Here is a 20,910-nt window from a genome sequence, read left to right on the forward strand (position 1 = left end):
AAAGGGTGTGGTACAGCAATAAAGTACCATAAAAAAAGTATTAATAATTTAAAGATGTATTCCTGGACGTATTACACGAACAATCAGAAAGTCCTGTTCCCTAGCCACAACATGAGCAATACATTGCCAGACAGTGCTTGACAGCTCTGTGCTTCAAAAACTCAAATCTAAATTTGAATAATAGAATTTGGACCAGCACCAGCACACAGCCACTTCTTCAGCTGCTGGGTTCATTTACTAACTGAAATATCCAAAGAGCCGGGGGGAAGGAAGGAAGCTTGTGTATTTCACCGTTCAACAGATTTTAGATGGATCTGAGAAGACAAGAACTTTTTTTTAAAGCATCAGCCAGAGTGCAGTGACCGACAGAAGAGTTAAATAATCTTCTCCTCTCGCGTTGTAGGCCAAAGATCACTTTCCCAACTGGAAGTCTAACAATTCTTTTCACGGTATTTTCTTTCTGTGAATAATGCCTTCTGATATCGCAAAGACAGACTACTTAAAATTAACAAAAGGAGGAAGCACTATGACAAAGCGTTACCCCCTGCCAAAACATCTTACTCGGATGTATTATGTTTGGCGCTATATCGAGCCGACAGAAACGCAAGCGCTACGGGTAGGCAAGAATCGAGGCAGCAGCATCCTAACAAATCTTTTCTCCCCGCTTTCCCTAAGAGGGTGCACAGATTTAGAAAGAAGGAAATCCAGCCACGACAGTCTCCCATTGATTTTTAAAATTCTATTTTAAACAGCAGCCAGACTTTACTCCAATGTACACATATACTCAGGTTTCACCCCGTCACCTGTTGGCTCCTGAACAACACCCTTCTTTGTTAGGGCTTACAGCCCTCATTTGAGACAAGTTTCCAGAAAAAACACTTCAAGAAAGTGCACAAGACTGGAGCTGTAAAAACAAAATTCCACACATAGCCCAGTTTACTTTGACAGGTAAGTTTAAGCATACAAGCTCATCTCGAAAGAACCAGATACGACGCCCTCCTAACCAGGGAGGAAAGCTCCCTGAGCGCGGGGGGGTTCAGAGTTTCGGGGCGCCGCCTCGCACCCCTCGGGCGCGGCGCAGCGCTCCCGGCCCGGCAGCCGCCCCGGGAGCCCCCTGCGCCGCCGGCGGGCCGGCAGCACCGGCGGGGTCGGGCAGCAGACAGGCAGCCCTGACTTTCCCAGCTCTCGCCAGCCGTGATTAGGCACCAACATCTAATTAATCTGTCGTACTGGCAAGCCGGATGATGAAGCGGATACAAAAACCTGCAAATTACCCCTTAAAATATTAATGGTAATAATAATAGCGGGGCGCAGAGGCGAGCGGCAGGAGAAGCGAAACCGGGAGGGGACTGGGCAGCCCGAGGCACCCCTGTCGCCCCCACCCCGCTCCCGCTCACTGCATTTGCTATTTTAAACCGAGCCCCTTTCCGCCGCGGCCCCCGTGGCTTTAAATAGCAACAGACCCGGCGAAGCGTCCGGCAGCTCCCTGGCTCCGGCGGCGGCGGGGGCCGTGACCAGGACCGAGACCCCCCGGCAGGGGCCGGGCTCCGATCCACCGCAGCGAGCTCCTCACCTCGGGCCGGGGTTTCCCCGGGCGGGTCGCAGCGCCAAGCGCAGCCCCACAGAGGAAGGGGGGCGGCCGTGGCGGTGGGGACTCCCCCTGCCCTGCCCTGCCCTGCCCCTCCTCAACCGGCCCGCCGGGGCGTGCAAACTACCTGCGCCGCCCCCCGCCCGGGGCCTGAGCGCGGACCCTCGCCCCCCCCCCCGGGACGGAGCAGCCTCCCCGAGCGCGGCTCCTCCCCAAACGCCCCCCCACCTCGCCCACACGGGCAGAGCCTCTCACCTACCTCAGGGCCCGCGGCCCCCGGCGGCGGCCCCGCTCCGCGCCGGCGTCCCCCGGCGGGCGGCAGCGCGGTGGGAGCGCGGCCGCCGCCGCCCCGCGGCGCGGAAGGAGCCCGGCACCCGCGGCCCGCTCCTCGCCGCTCCTCCCGGCGCTCCGGGGGGCCGGGAGCGGGGAGAGGAATTTGGCAGGAATTTCTCCCACCAGCTATCTTCAAGTCAAAGCGTCGCTTAAGGAGAGAGAGAGAGAGCGACAGAGGGAGACATCTCCGGCCACCGGTGTCGGGATGAAGCCTCCCCCGAGGCCAAAAAGGGCCGCTGGCCGGGCCGCCTGTTTACTCGGGGGACTGAAACGTTTACAGATGCCATAAATTTCTGCGCTGGGGCCACGACGAACATGTGTTTTAACGACATCTCTTTTGTTCGTGTTTATACTCGAAATAGATTTCCCACCCCACCCTCCATTGTGCTGCGCGCCTCCTGCCCCCCGGCCGAGGGCGCGCCCGCGGCCGACCCCGGCTCCGCTCCGCTCGGCCCCGCCGACAGCCGAGCAGCGAAGTCAGGCAGCACTTCAGCAGCTCCCAACCCTTCCGGGCTGCTAACAGCACATGAACCCCCAAGCAGCCAGGGAGGCGAGTCTGGGACAGTCCAGGAGAGAGAAAGGGAACAGCGTCCAGGTGGACGTTTGTGCATCATGAAACAGGGCAGCGAAAGGGCTCCGACCTGGGCTAACATTTAGACACCGACAGATGCCCTGGCAGCCCACTGACAGTCTTACAGGAGGGTGCCGGGGCCTTGTCCACCAGCCTGAGAGTCCTCTTCCCCCCCTCCCCCAAAAACAGGCTACTGCCACTACTGCCGACTTTGAATGACCTCTGTACTGTCTTAAGCATGAAGCATCAGTGCTCTCCCCGCTGCAAGGGAGGCAGAGGAATCGAGCTCCTACTGCTCCTTGCATTAAAACGCACAGGGGAATTAAGGACTCTAAGAAGAACAGGAAACCATTTGATCGCTATAGATAAAAATATCCGAAGCTAAGGGCCACGACAGAGAGCGGCCTATAACTGCCTTTATAGGCATGCCTTATAGAGCGAGAAAGAGGCATCCGAGCCCAGGCGTATTCACAGAAGTGAAACATCCACACTACCCGGGCTACCATGACATTTTTTGAATGCTTATAGACAAACAACTGTCAACTACAATGTAGGGCAGAGTGTCACTATAAAAAGTAACCAAGAAGGATCCCTCTTGCAGCGCACAGCTAGGGAGCTGCTTGCTGCACATATGTTTCTGCACACAGCTGAACAATGAGCTCTATTGTAACTTCAAGGATTAAAACTAGACAAACATGTTGCTGTAAACAGCTTGGTAAAATGAAGAGCCCACTGGTCGCACTCTGCACCATGGCACTGCTGCTCGTTGAAGTGCTCAAGAGCTCAAGAGCACAGATGAGAAAAACAACGTTGGCATTTATTGGAGAGCGGAGATGAGAGGTGCATGTGTGAAGTCTATGTAGCTTTAGTGCTGGGCAGACAATAGTACTGCTCCGCCAGGCATGCCTGGCTGGCTGCCAGCCTTGATTCCATCTTCGACAATAAATTTTCGAACAGGGAGGAACCACGGACATAGTTGTCACTTTTACTTCCTCGGCATTTAAAAGGTGTAGCCTTTCCTCCAGCTTTGACAAAAAAAGCACCGAGGGCCAGTTTGTTTGGCTTCAAAGACTGGTAGGCAGTTTCCTCTACAGAACTGTGAATTTAACCGTGAACACCTAGGTCAAATTTCCTCTTTCCTCTTTCATACTGTGCTTTGTTTCCCTTGGGAAGTCATTATCAAAGGTAATTTATTAGCGCTGTATCTCTGGGTCAAAGAAGCAACCGCGCTCGCTCTCGGGCAGAAGGGGCAGCGGGCACAGAGTCACCGAGCTCCCCGGGCCGCCGGCTTCGCGCCCGGCGCCGCTGCCTGCCCGCGGGCGCAGGCCTGGGGGCGCGGCGGACCCGCCACCGCCGGGCCGGGCCGGGCCAAGGAGGAGGCCGAAGGTCTCGCAGCTGGGAGCTGCCGGCTGCGCTCGCTGCCCCGGCCTATTGTATGGGTCCGTGATGAAGCAGTTCGCAGCCTGTTAACGCTTCCTACAAGGATTGCATCTGAATGAGACAGACTCGATCCCCAGGGTGCTGGGGGGAGGCAGCCCGGTCTGAACGGCGCCGTTCTCGTCAAGGGCAAACGCGTCCAGAGAGCCGCCTTTTGTCGCAGCCGGCGCCCCCGGGTGCCCCCTGCCTTGCCCGGCCCGGCCCGGCCCGGCCGCCGGCGGCGCGGGCAGGGCAGCGCGGATCCGCCTGGCGCAGGTGCCTGCGCGGGGTTATGCGGGCTACGCGGCAGGCTGCGGGCTGCGCAGCCCGACGCTCCGCGTTTGGGATCCTCAGCTCTCCCGTGGGGTATCGGTGTTGTGCTTAGAGGCAGACGCTACTCAGCCCGGCCAGAAAAAGCCTTCGGCCTCCTCCCAGACGCACACTCCTCCCTTGCAGTAACAGATCGGCAGAGCTGATTATTATCACCAGGCATAGCTGGAGACAGAAATGCGTCCTGATAGGCCAATACGGCATTTAGATCCTGGGCTCCCCGATCTAAAGTTGCAAAGCCTATCCCGGATTAACAACATTAAAAACAACCTAACAGCTTCAACTGATCTCCATCGCAAACTGATTGTGCCTTGAGATATCCTATGAGACCTTCAAATTATGCAACTGGAAAAGGTTCTTCATTGCTTAAACTGTGGTGAGTGACAAACGCAAGCAGCAGTCCTCGCTTCTGGTGCAACCAGGAGGGACACAGTGCTGAGCAGACATTTTGGTGCTGGCATGATCACATCACTCCTGACCCACAGCAGCTGCAGAGGCTGCCAGCACAGCAACCCCAGGCAGCCAGAGCTTTTACAGCAGCAGGCCAAGGACTTCCCAACTATGCAGAACGAGGACATGGCAAAGGAGCATCAGCATACTGACTGACTCCAATTGTGGCAGAATAAACACTCTTCACTCTCTTCCCCCTTTTTCTTTGGTGCTGATAAATGAATAGGTGACTGAGTGGAAGCCCACACAGAACCAACCCCATGAAATCAAAGCTGCAGACTATGGCTCCTGCAGTGGAAATAACTGCAGAAACCCTAGGCTCTAGCAAGTTAACCAGCCACAACCCTTCTGTACCCCATTTCACTTCCACAAACAGTTTCATCGGTTGTATTATCTTGATTTTTAAACTACTAAGCTGTTTTGAGGTCAAAGTTGGCATATCTCTTGCATGAACAAGAGCTTTTGTCAGACCTTTTGTTAGTGTTGGCTTTACAAGATGCAGATTGTTTCTATTCTATTTGTTGGACTGAACAGACCCCATCTGGTGGCCAGCTGAACATCTGTCAATTCCATTCATCATTAATCAAAAATGGAAGTGTCAGGCATAATGTTTAGTCTCCCTTCCTACATTAAATAATTTGCATATCTTGTGTACTCCTTTTCCAGAGGTGCTTGACCTGTTCTTAGTTGTTCTCCAAAGTAAGGACTCACCATGTTTGCATAGCACGTTACAAAATGGAGACAATCTCATCTGGGTCTTGGGTAACACAACCAACTTAATGTCTACAGATAACAAGTTTGCAGAGTCTTCTAACCTAAAGTCTACTAAAGCCAATGAAGAGACATTTATTGACTTTACTGGGTAGACAAACTATCCCCAAACTTGCTATCACTCTTTCACTGACATTAAAGTATTCGAAGGTGTGTAGAGACAGTTGGCTGGAATGTATTTCTTCTGGACTTTCCTGACTCAAGCACAGAAATTACTGTATTCTTCTGGGCAATGCACCTTCAGTTTATCAGGCCAAAAACAACCATTGCAGTCTTCTAGCCTGAACTCAGGTATACAACGTGGCCATGAGATTTTCCTAAAATTATTGCCTGTGTGAATGAAACATTTGATTTTGGTTTAAAAGTACCAGCAATGAAAAACCCACTATGAATCTTGTTAAATTCACTAAAACCCTTGTTTCAAGTAGTCAATCATTTTAATTTTTTTGGTGTTAAACTTAGATTGCTGTGTTTCAGGGCTCAAACACTGGATCATGTTGTACCCTTGAATGTTAGGCTAGAGTCAGCTATCATAACTCCCCCTAGGCATTTCCAAATTGTGAACGTCATTTTTTAACTTTCTCTTTGATTTAAGCATCTGCCACAAGAACAAATGCATTACCACGATTTCCTTCCCCAGAAAGTAAGACACCAAACACACGTTTTATCTTGAGCATAACCTAGGCTAGAGAATTTGTCTAAAGAAAAAAAAAAAACAGGGGGGTACTAAAAAAAGACAAACACAAACCTAGCGGCCCTTTAAGACACGTTCCACTTTCTTGAGTATGGCTGGGCAGAGCTCATTCTTCAAACAACCGGATGGTTCAAGGGATCTGTAATGGATATGAAACCCTTTGCCCTAAGGTATCAGCACAGTTTTAGACTAAGTAACAACTTTCATTTACTACTGACCATGCCATGGGTGTTCTGTGGCCTGTAAGAAATTTGCTAGGAGTATCAGTTTGGTTTCACAGTTCGCAATTATCCACATCACAGAACATCCCTTGAGATAACACCAGTAATTGCTACCTTTGTTGGCAGTCACAGAAGAGAGACCAAGGAGCAGAGAATGAATTAACCTCTTGTGCTTTAGAGGGGGTTTCCCTTGGTAGGATAGTGGCATAACACCGACTTCTCAAGCTTGATTAGTTCTATGGATAAGCAGAGGAGCTCACCTTCCAAATCATCACCCTTAAATGATCACCACCTTCACTCCAAGAGTTTTAATTAAGCATCATCTCATCTGTTCATTTAAGAAAAAAATCATTTGTGAGTCAGCTACAAAAGGTGAAAAGAGGCAGTAAGGTGAAAGAGAGCTAGAACAAAAAATCTGTGTGACTAATAATTCTTTCACAGAAGTCAGTGATAAAATTATTCAAAATAAAACAGGTTTCAAACAAAACAAATAAAGAAACATTTTGCATATTTATAATAGCACAGAAAGACTCCATGGAACAGGAACTACAAATACCCCCCCAAAAGTTTATTCACAAATCAAAGCTTGGGCCTGACAAACACAGGTATGCCCTCAAGGAATTTTATGAAAGACCACCAGACCATATATGATCCTAACTACGGGCTACACTGCAGGGAGCTCTAGGATATTTCTACAACACCAAGATCCTCCTCACCTTCACTGGCCCCACATCTATACCCTGAGAGAACAAACATATTAGAGTTAAGGATGTGGTTCCGTGACAGTCTAAGCTGATCCAAGCAGAAACTCAACTCAACGAAAAAAATGCTGGTTTAGATACACGGATCAGCCAGTGTTAGCACATAGGAAAAATAACTAGTACTAGCACTAACTAGTATCAGCCTGGACTGTGGCTGCTCATTTGTCAGCCTCACTCCCTCTCTCCCCTCTGACAAAATGGGGAGTTGTCAGTGCAGGAAACAGGAGGACAAGAGGGCCTTGCTCAGCCACTGCATAAATGGTCAGCCTCCAGGACCACTTTACATGATGTTCACAAATACAGATAAAATCTAAGCATTTTAGATTTCTCCTTGATGTACTTTGAACACACTCCCTGAATCCAATAGGCATCCATCTACATCTCTAGATATTTAAGCATTTTGTCAAATCTGGCCCCAGACCTCTTCTTCCAGATTAAGAACGCAAGCGTGGAAGCGCGTCTTTGGAGGCAGGAACGCTTTACACAATTTTACTACTTTATATATATGCATACACATCTCCTTAGAAGACAACTGACACTGGATGCCTTTGAAGTAAAGTTGAAGTCTTGAAGGACTCATAATGGGCCACTAAAGCAAGGTCATCGCCCTCTGTGTCACTGTTCACCTACAGGCCCAGTTTCCTTGTATTGCTTCTCCTTGCCCCACCTCCTACGCCTTCCAGTGCGGTTCCACTGGCCTCCTGGGAGATGTCTATCATTTTAGGATGGAGAGGCAGCTGAGGAACTGTGTCAGCTCCTCCTGCTACCGCTGCATCTTCCTTCTCAGTTTGCCTCCGAGGGCCAGAGAGCAGGCTGTCTGCCTGCCTTGCGCTGAGATCAGTGCTAGAGGCAAGCTGCCTGCTCACGTAAACTTGGGGAGAGCAAGATAAGCAGCGATAACATCTAGCACAGGGAGCCCAGGGGCCACCACACAGCACAGAGGGGGAAGGACACCATACTTGTCCTCTACAGCCATCTATTACATGGAGAAAGGCTCCTTTGGGGAACAGTTTACAGCAACTAACTTGGGAGGCTGAAGTCAGTGCTAACTGCCCACCCTTCTACGTTCACCTCTGTAAAATGCTGGTGAAACGGGCTAAAGATTCACAGCCCTCTTATGCTCTCTTAGGTATGCAGCTAATCAAAACTAATCAGCTGTCACTTACCTGGAATGATAGAAGCATGCAGTTCTGCTACACACATTCATGCTTTTCTGAGCACCCAAACATGCTTTTCTTAGCTCGATCTCCGCTCTTTCTCCCAGGCACTGCTCCTTTGTGACCACAGAAAACAGCCTTTTTCCTCTCTTCATCCTCTTTTAAAGGACTTGGGGGCTGCCCATGGTTATCATGGATAGAGGAAGGAGCCATATGAAGAATGAGGCCACTCCTTGCTAAAATCCCTGCCCAAAGAGCTCATAGTGTGCCTAGAGAGAGCGGAGAAGGAAGGAAAGAAGGAAGGAAGGAAGGGACATAAGAGGCTAAATGCACTGCATATTTGCAAATGCACACTAGCATGCACATTGCACAAACCAGTGGCACAACCTGCGGGCACGTTTTGTTGCATTTTAAGAATTCTGCTTACTAAGGAGAGACGTTAACAGCGATGCAAAGACAAGGGAATATGTACGTGTGGCACAGAGAGAGACAGGAAGCAAGGAGGAGGGAGAGGGGAGTTTGGCACAAACAGCTAATCACCACATGCTGCTCAGAGAACAAATTACAAAAGGCAGACCAGTGCTGTTATTGGTGTATGGAGGTCGCTGAACTGTGTCCCTGACTAGTTTCTTCCTGTATTTTTCTTTTTCAAGGCTACAAACAAAGGGCATAGAGGTAGCACTGCATGAGTCCTGATGTCTCCAGAGTCTGAATCCTTGCTGATGTTTTAAATAAAATTTAAAAATTCAGGGAAGACCAGCTCAGTGGGAGACAGGCAGGTAAAAAAAAAAAAAAAAAAAAAGATTATGATATACAAGTGAGAGGAAGCAACATTGGGATTAAAAGGAAGTATACACGTGAAATGCAAAAAGAGAGAAAGTAAGATTTGTGCCTAGCACAGATTTGTTCCTGGGTCACAATAATCAATTTCCACTTTTCTCTTTGTCAGATTCACTCTCATCTTAACACTCTGTCCCTCTATCTACTTCATCATTGACAAAATGGGGACAGTGCCCAAAATAACTTTAGAAGTAACTGAAAATATCCAAAGGAAATATTAGCATCAGATAACAAATCAGGAGACAATCAAGTAGCATTAGATAAATCAGAAAGAAAAAATACGCTCATTTATATTTCCAGCCACTGTACAATGGTACAAACAGTTGATGAGGCATCTAGCAACCAGCTTCAAACAGGGAAACTGCATGAACTGCTTACTATGAAGAGTTACTACACCCATTGCTGGCCTGAAGACTGACTGACATCAACTACTGTGTTTTGGGAATGCACATCTGAAGGAGGTTTATTTTATTTCCTTTACTTATTGCTTTTAGAGTTCAGGACCACAACAGCTTTTAAAACCCTGATTCTACTTTGCTTCAGCAGCAAAGAATTAAAGTTTCATTAAAATGCTATGCAACCCTTCCTTGTTGGATCGGGCTAGGACTTGCTCCTGAACCAACAGGCCTGTTGCAGTATCTGGAAACTCTTAACCCCACAGGCTTTTATGATGACAGTAATCTGATTTTATCATAATTGACTCTGCATGGCTTATAGCTGCACACTGTACAGGGTAACTGACGGGGTATATGGCTATTCAGGCCTTGCCCGTAATACCACTGTAACCACAAATTGACTGACTTATAGGTACAAGCGCTACTCTTTGGTGGTGTAAGTGGGGCTATCTTGGCCACATCAACATCTCCAGTTAATTATTCCCCCGTTTCCTAGACTGTGCAAGGCATAACAAAGTGCATTGCGACAACATGTGCCTGCAATGCTTTGCCTGTAGCAGAAGCTGACGTAGGATGGAATCACTGCCTCACTTTTTAATAATACACTAGCACAAACACAATTATGCAACATGGAAGGTGTACTAATGCGATGTTTGCTTATTGAGGTACTTTTAAGCTGATTATTATGCTAAAGCCTATGTGGATGATGAATGATGTCACTCTTATCTGTGTCAAGTTCTGTTCTCAGGCCTTGCCTCCAAAGAACTTGTCCCAGTTTATCCAAATTGGTTTGGAAATTAATTTCGATTAAAAAAGGAAATGGTGCAAACTGCGTGGCTCTTTCACTGTGACTGACATATATATCACACACACATAAAGGACAACTCATTCCAGAAGTAGGCCATCGAGGTAAGGAAACAAAATAATATTTACAAATGAATTTCAGACCCCTTAATCAGCAGAGTTTTTTGTGTAAGCAATGCTGCAATTGCACTTAGTCTGCCCTATTGCTGGCTATCCTTTTGAACATTCTGCCTTGAAGCCAGGATTTAGAAAAAAATCAGGTGATTTGAGTTTAAGTGAAGGCAGAGTCGGACATGGAAAATTACTACTGCTGCTGCTGTACATCCAGACAAAACAAAAAGTTGAAGAGGAGGTTTGCAAAGGTTTGTGATTATCTCCTTTTGCTCAAAATTGGGGGAAAAAATTTTAGCAGTCACTGAAACACAGGCAAGCAGTGCTATAGTGCCATTTTCTGAAAGTCATACAAAGCACAACATACTGCAAACACATATGGGAGAGAAAACTGTTTAGAATAACTGTTAGTTTATTTTGCTAAATTAATTTCACATGCCATCCTCAAGGCAGACAGTGATGTAATGAGGATATAAAAAAACCTGTCACATGAATAAGGAAGATGTATTATACTTTTGTTAGCTTTCTTCAGTATAGCAGTTGCAAAAGAGAAAAGAGACTACTAAATTTATGAGCTGTCAAGGCTGAAGGCCAGGCAACTCTACCAAAAGCCATCAACAGAAAAAAGATAAGTGCTTCAGTCTTCTGCATAGAAAGATCAACTGGTAAATAATTATTACAGCCACATAAGCCTGGGGACAATCCTCTCACTTCTTGCTCAGCAAACAACAAATTCTCTCTCAAGGCTGAGCATTCTGCCTAGCTTAACAGAGGTTCACTGCTCTCCTATCCGGCCGATTCATGCCCTCTGCCATTACGCTGGTGTAGCTTTCTTGTCTAAGGTTTCTTTTTCTTCATATTTAAGAATGTTTGTCATGGGCTAGGGAGCATCCAAATGAAATCTCAATTCCAGATATCCAGATATTAATGCTGTCATCCATTATATATATATATATATATTATATACACATAACATAATGAGTTTCCAGACTTTAAGTCACAGTTGGTTTAAAACATAAACGACGCCTGGCCTCTTCCTTCCCTTCCTTCTTCCCCCTCCTCAAAAAAGAGGAAAAAGACTTAAAGTCCTCCATCTAACTGAAGTTCATTCTTGAGGTATATGAAGGATTTCCCCCTCACTCCCTTGTCTTTCTTGAATGTGTTGCACATCTTAGTCCATAACCTGTCATCTTGAAAAAAATAAAATAAAAAAAAAAACAACCCACACAACCACCACAACTACCCAGCTACCTTGCTTCCCAAAAGAACTGCTGTAATGTAACCATTACCCCAAAATGAGCACCAAAAGTCTGCTTATACATGTGACCAAGAATATCCAATGGTAAAGGTATTTTGGTTTTAGTACAAAATTCACCTGACTGACCTTAATCTAACTTTATATGATTAAATAAGACATAGGGTAAATGTGCTGGGTTTATGCTTGCTTTCTCTTTTCCTAGGAGAGTTATGATTCAGCCTGTCTACACTGTGGCCAAACTGGCTTTTCACTTACCAGAATGAGGAGTGTTGATTATTTAGGAGGTTACTGCATTTTTTTTTAAAGTTAGGATCAGTTTTTCTTTGCTAATTTAGCTCCCAGAACTGGTTTGTCACAGGATGAGTTGAGTGTAAGTGTCAGCATAAAGGAGGGGATGGGAGGTAGGCTCAGAGGGATGGTCCCACTCCTGGTCAGTGGTAGGCTATTACAACTACATTGATACATCAAAAGCATATCAAAAAGTAGCCAGGGAAGAGAGTTTCACTAGCACTCCTCTCAAACGCCTGCCGAGTGCCCTTGGGATTATGGATGAACAGGTATGAACAGAGGAGAAACATTAGTCACAGAGTGCCAGATCAGTAAAAACAAAACCAGGCCTAGTAGGGTAATAGTCAAAAGGCATTTGGAAGAGTCAGATTTCTTCTTCCAAGTATTCCTTTCGCTACATTGCTTGATGCTTAGGACCAGATGGTTGCAGACAAAACAGTGATCCCTCCCTTCTCTTCACCTCCGCTACACTTGAAGTTCGAGGCCAAGTGGACAGGCAGTGTCTGCTCTCAAGATGCGAGTTATGCCTAGCCTATTTTTGAATAAGATAATAGTGAGAATCTCAATTCAACAAACATTCAATAATAAATCAAGTTAATAATGATCTTTAATCGTCATTACACTTTCCACATTGATTGGCAATATATGTTATTTTACTGTAGCTACAACAGGGAAAATCAGTTTAAGTTTCCTAAATATCAAGCTTCACCTCATCACCAGCATGACATTAATACAAGTTTGAAGCCCTCAATATATACATATTTACTTGACTTGATTAATAGAAACTTTTGCAGAATCTTACAAATATATAGGCCTACTTGTTGAATCAAGGAGTTTAGCTTGCTCATAGTTATGAAAATCCTTAAATATGAGGTACATAGGACAAGTGAAGACTGTTTTTAAAACACTCAACCAGTACACTTGGCATAAGCAACCTTTGTACAAGCATCCATTTATCCTTAAGTCCTTATGGCTCTGTCAACTGCTTGGACAGCAACTGGGTGACATTACTTGACACCTCATGCTTAGCTGGTAGCTTCCCAGCTTTCAGCTACACCCAGCTGGGCTTCCCAACGTGTCCCAGCTTTTCTCACCAGCTTACACAGGAGAATGGACTGCTTTGCATAGGTAGCTATGAGGTAATAATACCCTGCTTAAAAGAGTACTAGAATTTAATGGAAGTGAACAAGTGCTATTGCAATGTGTGGTCAGAGACAATGCATGCTTCCAGGAAAAGACAATACTCATTTCTTATATACTTAGACTCAGCCACTATTAAGTGAAACATTTCACAGCGCTATGAGTTCCAACACTGGAGGCTGAAGAAATCTGCTCAAGTGTCAAGCCACTTATTCAAAGATAGTTCAAGATAAATTTTTCCAATTCTTTAGTTTCTATGGAAAATATTCAATTGTTTTCAAGATGAGATAGCAGGAAAACATGCAACCTTTCCACTACATAATGCTTCAGTATCTTTAAAATAGATTTTAGAAGCAAACATTTGAGATAGAAATATAAATATTTTCAAGGCAAAGCCCTTAATTTTGACTTGTTAGGTTTTGCTAAGTAAAACTCTGAAAGCCATATCTGCTTGATATGACTTCAGATATGTCTGACATAGATGATTCGTTGAAACATTACATTTTTGCAGGTCTGAGAAATGGCAATTGTCACATACAGAATTCAGAAGAAGTCTTGAGCATATGCATGTATGTTTAGTGGCGGTTCAAGTTTCCAGTGATTTTATACCTTTAAACTTGCATATTTTCCTGACTTGCTTTCTTGTCTACAGCAATTATTACTGAGACAAGATTAACTCCCAGACAATTCGTAAGCAGAGGAAAGATGAGAATAAATGTTTCACAACAGCCGTATACATGACTCTCCAACTTGATGTAATCTTTGCATTTTTATGTTAAGCACATACACATCCCTCCCTCCTTAGTCATCATCTACTTTCTCCTCAATGATATTCCTTCATAATCCTCGTGCCATGAGATGCAGAAGTAATGAGTCAGTGATAATTACACCGCTTTTGTAAATGCAGGCTATTGACAGCTGGCCTGGACTTCTAGTTCCAGCATCATGACAAAAACTCTGCTCTTCAGAAGGTACTCTGAAAGTGGCACCAGGCAAATCTGAAAGCAAGAAACACTTTTCCCAACACAAAGCAGGACAGAGATTTGGGTGAGAATCACTTTTTAGGTCCAGCAGTCTGGCAGACTTTCATAAGCAGAGATTCCATACAGACCTCCAGAATGGGGCAAACCCCACTCCCAGAAAGATGAACTTAACAGAATTACTAATGGGGGAAGGAAGAGAGAGCAGGTTAAAAAAGACAGTCTAGTTAAACTAGCTGTAATTTAATTAACAAGAAATCAGCTGCAGAAGAACCTTAATCTTGTTTTGAGCACTACCATTTGCAATAGCAGCTTTCTAAACAAGCTTTGTTCCATTATGGAGTTAGAGTAGAAAGTCCTTCCTGGACCAATTCTTGGCATGCTGACTAGATAATCTCTAAAATTTGGCCAAATTTGTTACCATGGAAAGGTCCAGAGAGCTGTCTGTTCAGTGAGAGTGAAACTAGCTCTTGTAAAATTGTACATAGTTGATTTGTAATTCAGCATATGCTAAACTACAGGAAATAAAGGATGCTTTTACCAACCTAGACTGACTGTGATGGGACTAGAGACTCAGCTGCTGTTCAGCTTCTTCTAAACGAGCTCCAGGAAGGCTGGATTTACTTCTTCACTACACATCACACCAAGAAGACTACATGCAGGGTCTTTAATTTTGACATGTTAGATTTTGCCAAGTAAACTCTGAAAGCCTTAAACTTTTGGCTCTGCATCGCCAAAACTAACTTGCAGTGTAAGTTCAGAAGCATGCACGTGGCACTGTATGAAGTACGTAAGTAGATGATGACTTTGTTCATCTAGATCAGCTCTTGCCTGATACCATTAGACTGCGCCACCAGAACTGATTAATTCTTCAAGATATGACTGATCAAGCAGCGTTAGCTGTGCCACTGGGATGATATACATACTGGAGGAACAATAGATTTCATTAGCAAGAAAGGGGAGGAGGAATGGAAGAGGGTGGCTAATATTCTGTACAATTTAGATGCTAAAATAAGATCTTTGTTCCTAATTATGATCTTATTACTTAGGTGCCACAGATTGCAATGGTACAGGTTGCCTCTTCTTTGTTTCTCTTTTTGATCTACAATGTAATTAATGTAAAAAGGTTAAAGAATTGAATCAGCATGTTGATTCTCCCAGCAGTGTATTTCAACAGAGATCAGTTACCACAAAGTGAAAATGGAGGAAAATCTAGGAGATGCAATTATCTAGAGCTCTTCCTCATTAACTTTTCTAACTCTCTCAATAAGAATTTAAGAGCATAACTGCTTCACCTTCTCTCTGGCCCTAACAATGACTTTACAAGAGATAAACAATAGAAAAAGTCATTCCCATTTAGCACTATCAACAAATAAACACTTAAAAGCAAGTTTTTGGATCCAGTTACTACTTCTAATTATACATACCTTCTATGAATAAACAAAACTAGTTTGCATTTTTTCCCTGATCATTAGCTCCACTTACATAAGTGTTATGAGGCCAGTTCTTTATCCATTAGCGTGAATTAAGTGATATCCTGCTGGGTGCAGGACTGTTCAGACATGCTGACTGCAGAGCAGCTGCTCTCCTCTTTTGGTATTGAATGTTGATTAGCATCATAGCACATGACACACTGCAGGGTATATCATGTGTCACACTATGACATACAACATTTAACGAGTCTCCAAAACTAATCCCATCATTTAGGCAGCCAATCTCTGCTCTGAACAGCAGGGCAATAATTAAGCACATGGTCTATATTGGCAAAGATGGAACCCCTTGAACAGTGGGCCACAGCTTTTGGGACAACACTGACTACCTGAGGCAGAGCTATGAGTTTTCAAAGTTACTATAAATAGCAGCAAATACAGCCACTGTCAAATAATCAAGCGCATTCACATTTTCCAGCAAGACACCCGTATGTTACCTTTTGAATTCTGCACTATTAGGCAGGATGAAGCTTTTGTATTATTAGACCTATGAAGAACATCTAATAAAAAACACAGAACCGATCAAAACAGCGTGCATGATACAAATTTAATTCCTAGAATATAGAAAAAAAGGATCAAGATTTGCTGTTTCTTTCCAGTGGCTATCAATTGATCTCTGGCAGAACCATTCATCTGAAAGATGGGCTGATGCTACCTCACAAAGATTGATTACTTATTTGAATAGTACTTTGACAATACTGTAAAACAGCATATCCTGACATTATAAACAAAATGTCACTACTTTGGCATTATTAAACGAAGGCAAATAAAACCTTTTTTGAACAATAATGAGGGAATTAATGTTATCCTGTCCTAATTTATGGAGAAAATTTGGTTATTTTAAAAGAAAATATATTTCATGATAAGGGTTACAATGCAGGAATATTGAAAGCACTGCTGTCTCAGCTCATCCGCAATGAACCATCAGCTGATTACTGACAAAGATTCACTTATTTTGAATTCTGAATGAGTTTTGAGTTCTGCATGACTGGAACTTGATTAGTAAAGATTTCTGAAAGCACATCTCTCCTCTAGAAGATGCAAATGCAACAACAGCAGCCATCTTTCCAGGCAAATAACATGTTTTACTCTGCCTAGCTCTTTCTTGCTGTTAGGCACTGATGTAAGCACAACAGGAGAATCCCTCTGAGGAGAGCGGGCCAAGCTCTGTCACCAGAAATGGATCCAGTTACAGTCATAGTTGTACATCTGTTTCAAAGAGCAGAGACAAAACACTGCTATAAGAGAAGTTTAAGAAGGAATTAGAGTGGCATCATTAATCAGGAGAACAATGAAGAGGCATAAAACCACATGCCTCTTTTTCTACGCTGTTCACAACACAGTCACTTTGTAGGAAAAAAACGTAAGACAACAAGGGGCTAAAAGATTCCATATTCCTAGTGCAGTCCACAGAAATAGCTAAGAAGGGATATGCAAGGAACATGCCACCTCTGTATTTTAATTTTAAAAGATACAAGGCGGGAGGGGATGGGGGAAATCACAAAAGTTCCCTGAATTGCACACTTCCTTCTTTTTGTCCATGATCCCAGGGTATAAAGATACTTTTAGTTTTTGCTGGGGGGAGGGGAAGCCACTTCAGCAGCATGGCTTTTTAATAAAGGAGTCTTGCATTTTAAATTGAAAGGGGTCTTGCATTTTAAACTGAAAGCAGATCTCAGCTCACCAGAGATCTTTATAAACTAGGTTCCTCTTTTGTATGGTGTCAGCTTCTCTTCACAGAAGTTAGGCTAGAGTCTTATCAGAACATTTCTATCGAGGTAAGAGTTTGATGCTACCTCTGCAATAGTATTGCAAGACAGTGGTGTCCAAGTTTTTTTTCTGGGCAGATCACCATTCTCAGTTCAAGGGCTGAGAAAAGCCCTTCACCAGAAAGGGCTACACAACATGGCACCTCCCCACCCTGGCTGTTCTTTAACATCCTAAATTAACTGCACAGGTACTGTGTAACTTAATAATCTAATTACATATTTATTTCACATTTGCAGAACAGCGTTCTGGAGACTCCTAGCCTGCTGTCCCTGCAGAGACAGACAGTTTTCAGAAAGAAAGCCATGAGGAGCAGACTGGAGGAAGAGCCTTAGGTGGCCAGCTGTAACGCATAGGTCACATTGAACACTTTTTTAATATAGGACAGGTCTGAGAACCTTTAGCCCCGACTCCAGCGTTCAGACACGGGTTGAGAGCATAAGCAAGACCTCTGCTGTTAAACTTTAGTGTAATTTGCTGCAGTTGCAGCCTTTGTGGGCAGTGCCAAATACAGCCAGCCACAATAGTCCAAATGCAGTTAGTGTGTACCCCAGCCTTCCTTTGAGAGGACACTCCAGCTGTGTCTCCACTGGTAGATAAAACCGGGTTTGGGCACAAGCTCAAGCACTAGCCTGCACTCACCTACACTGTTTCATTGCTTATACTCCATGGCATGGTTTGGACTAACTAGCATTCCCAAACAAGTGTGAGGAATGTACCAGAGGCCATGAACCGTTCCTACTAGGCATGCCAGAAACGGCGGGAGCGGGGTTTGGCTTTCCACACCTTCCACAGTTCTCCAGCACTAGCTCCAACAATACACTTTTGCACACTATCCCAAGGCATGCAGTATATACTCTCAGCTCCCTGAGGTAAGAGCACTACTCAGATCAGCCAAAATAGTATTTCAGACACTTTAAACAGGAAAAAAAGAAAATTCAAAGAGTAACAACGGCCCTATGAGGTGGGGGGACACAGCACAATGCAACTGTGGGCCAGGGCTATATAGCATGGATTTGGCCAGTCTGACATTCGGTCTCAAGATCAGGGAACCAGGACTGCTAAATAAAACAGAGCCCAGACACATGTAGTCTCAGGCTTCTGAGATGTCTTCTGCTAACTTTAATAAACACCTCTAAAAATGTATGATATAAATAAATGCTGCTTTGCCTCAACTTCTAGGCTTGCATGCATTTCTTTATAAAACAAAATTGAAACTCTGACTTACTTCAACCTGAATGTTGAAAGTCATTATTATAAACTTCAATGCAAAATGCCTATGCTAGAAAATATTAAAACAAAGATTTTTATCCTTTGTAAACTTTTGATAGAAACTAATCCAATTCCCGATAAAAATAGCTTTTAATTATATAGATTTGAGAAGATTTCAGGAAGAGCATCATTTCAAGACAGAAGGGAAAATAATTAACAAGATGTGAAACTACTTTTTTGGAGTTAGGATCATGTTTTTCTTATGCACCTGACACTTGTAAATGAACTGTACTTTAGAAGTAAATGCAAGGAAGTAAAAAGACTTTCAGTGTCATTCACACAGACATGAATTTCATAGGACATTGCTATTTTCAGTCATGTTTTTAACAGTGTTAATTTTTCTTCATTACCAGTAAAATAGAGCAAGTACACGCTGAGGATAAAGAAACAGCTTTGTTTATCTTCAAAACCATGTGCCTACCCTAACTAAAACATGTATCTGCCATATGTCAGTTTCTTTTTCTTTTTTTCCCCTCCCTTCTTTAAAATACAAATTCATTAATATAACCCACTGGATCTGGCATTAAAAATTGTAAGCAAGGAATAAAGCACGATTTAAAAAGAGCAATCAGTAGGATACAGCTACTTTGACAGAAAGGTTTGCCACCAACACAGTATCTTGAGACCAAAGTGGAAACCTGAGATGGTGGAATGTTAGTCTGAACTTGATGACTTTTCAGTCAGAGCAAAGTCCCCCCGCAGCTGCTTCCCACATCGTTTCACAATACTCTTCATCAGGATTTCCTCTTTTTCTATTAAAGGATGTCTGTGAGACAATCTGCTTTGATCAATACATTTTAAAACAGTCATATCTTTTGTTATTGTCCCAAATTTCAAAACTCAAACCATCAATATTTTATGTGCAGTCTGCCAAAGACAGCTGTTTCGCCAAACAGATCACTACTGATGAATCCATGAAGTCTTGGTCCAGAACACACGAAGCTGAATCAAATACTCCCCCAACAACTGTCTTTCCATAAGACCTACATTCCAGTTTCCCAGGATGGAAACGTTTGAAATAGCCATTGCTCAGGATAGGCATGTAACAAGGCTCAAAATCAGGTCAAGTCAGTTTTGGTTTGTTTTTTTTTTTTTTCCACTTCTTTGGCAATGAGATTTGAGAGAAGGTCTAATGGCTCAATTTCATGGCTTACAAAGAGGAGCTTGGAAAAGCTAGAACTCTGCTTTAAATGAAAACAGATTATCAAAGGCACAAAAAAGACTATTGCTTAACAATGTTTTGCTTGCATTAGACAAATGTCTCTATAATGTTTAATATAGAAAAGGGCATGTATTTCTACAGTGAAATGAAAACAAAGGTTCATTAAACACATTTCTTAGCTTTTCTATTAAAGTTTTTCGCTGTTACCTATTGTTATTATCTGTCCTACAAAAGATACTGTGAATATCCTCTCAACCCCTGTCCTTTTCCCTGGGAGTTAGGATGCTCAGCATTTCACAAGTTTGGCTCTTAAATCAACATACGTTTGTTATTTAAGTTATATTGTCATTGCTTCCTTTCTGTTCTTGTAAGGATGAGGAATGAGACGGCTCTTTCTTCCAAGCCTGGAATTACCATCCTTAAAATGTGAATATTATATTAGCCACACAGCTACAAAAACTAGGGAGAAAATACTGCATAGAAAGGCTAGAAACTCTAAACATGCTACAATAAAAAGCAAGACCTGATAAAAATTCCATTACTTGCTTATCTGGAGCGATTCTTCACAGTTCAAAGGGTCAATTTCACACCAGGGCACCAGCGCTTATCAGCTAGTTCTGCTGAGCCTTTCAATTGCAAAGAGAAGTGTTGCCTCCAACTGGCATGACAATGACACTATTAAACAGGCACTTCAAAGATATAGATGTTGTAAATGCTTTGAATTTGCCAAGTTCTCTACGCCATCAACATCCAACAGACTTTTGCATGCAGAGGTCAGGACAGATTCATCGGCAGGAAAATGAAAAGCAAGTAATAAAATAAGTTATGTGAACTGCAGCAAATTGATCACATGCCTACACTCCCAAATCAGATGTCTACATTCTCCTAGCTACAACTTCTGAATATTTTAGAGAACATGCAAAAGTTTATTCTGTTGACTGTCTGTAGTCTTCTCTCCCATCTGGGCCAGACATTGCAAAAATACCTAATGCTTACTCCCATAACTGATGCCATATTCTTCAAAGTCAGGACTCAGAAGTACATGTGTGAGGGAAGTGACAGGTCTAAATCTATATCCTCACTTCACCTTGCTGCCACTGCTGTTTTGTGC

General features: G+C 43.8%; 1 protein-coding gene across 4 annotated transcripts in view; it reads right to left on the bottom strand.

Moving 5' to 3' along the window:
• PRICKLE1 (prickle planar cell polarity protein 1) overlaps window positions 1-20,910 on the bottom strand; it is a 72,187-nt gene that overhangs the window by 14,628 nt on the left and 36,649 nt on the right. Inside the window, exon 1 of one of the 4 annotated variants that reach the window (XM_068933780.1) lies at window positions 1,848-1,939. The exons of 1 other annotated variant lie outside the window; for it this stretch is intronic. The gene's annotated coding sequence lies outside the window, so the exon portion shown is untranslated. Of the gene's footprint in view, window positions 1-1,463; window positions 1,697-1,847; window positions 1,940-20,910 lie in introns of those variants that run through there. 2 more of the 4 variants (XM_068933760.1, XM_068933772.1) reach the window with 2 other exon arrangements.

This window comes from Struthio camelus, chromosome 1, assembly GCF_040807025.1.
Source record: "Struthio camelus isolate bStrCam1 chromosome 1, bStrCam1.hap1, whole genome shotgun sequence".
NCBI classification, from domain to species: Eukaryota; Metazoa; Chordata; class Aves; order Struthioniformes; family Struthionidae; genus Struthio; species Struthio camelus.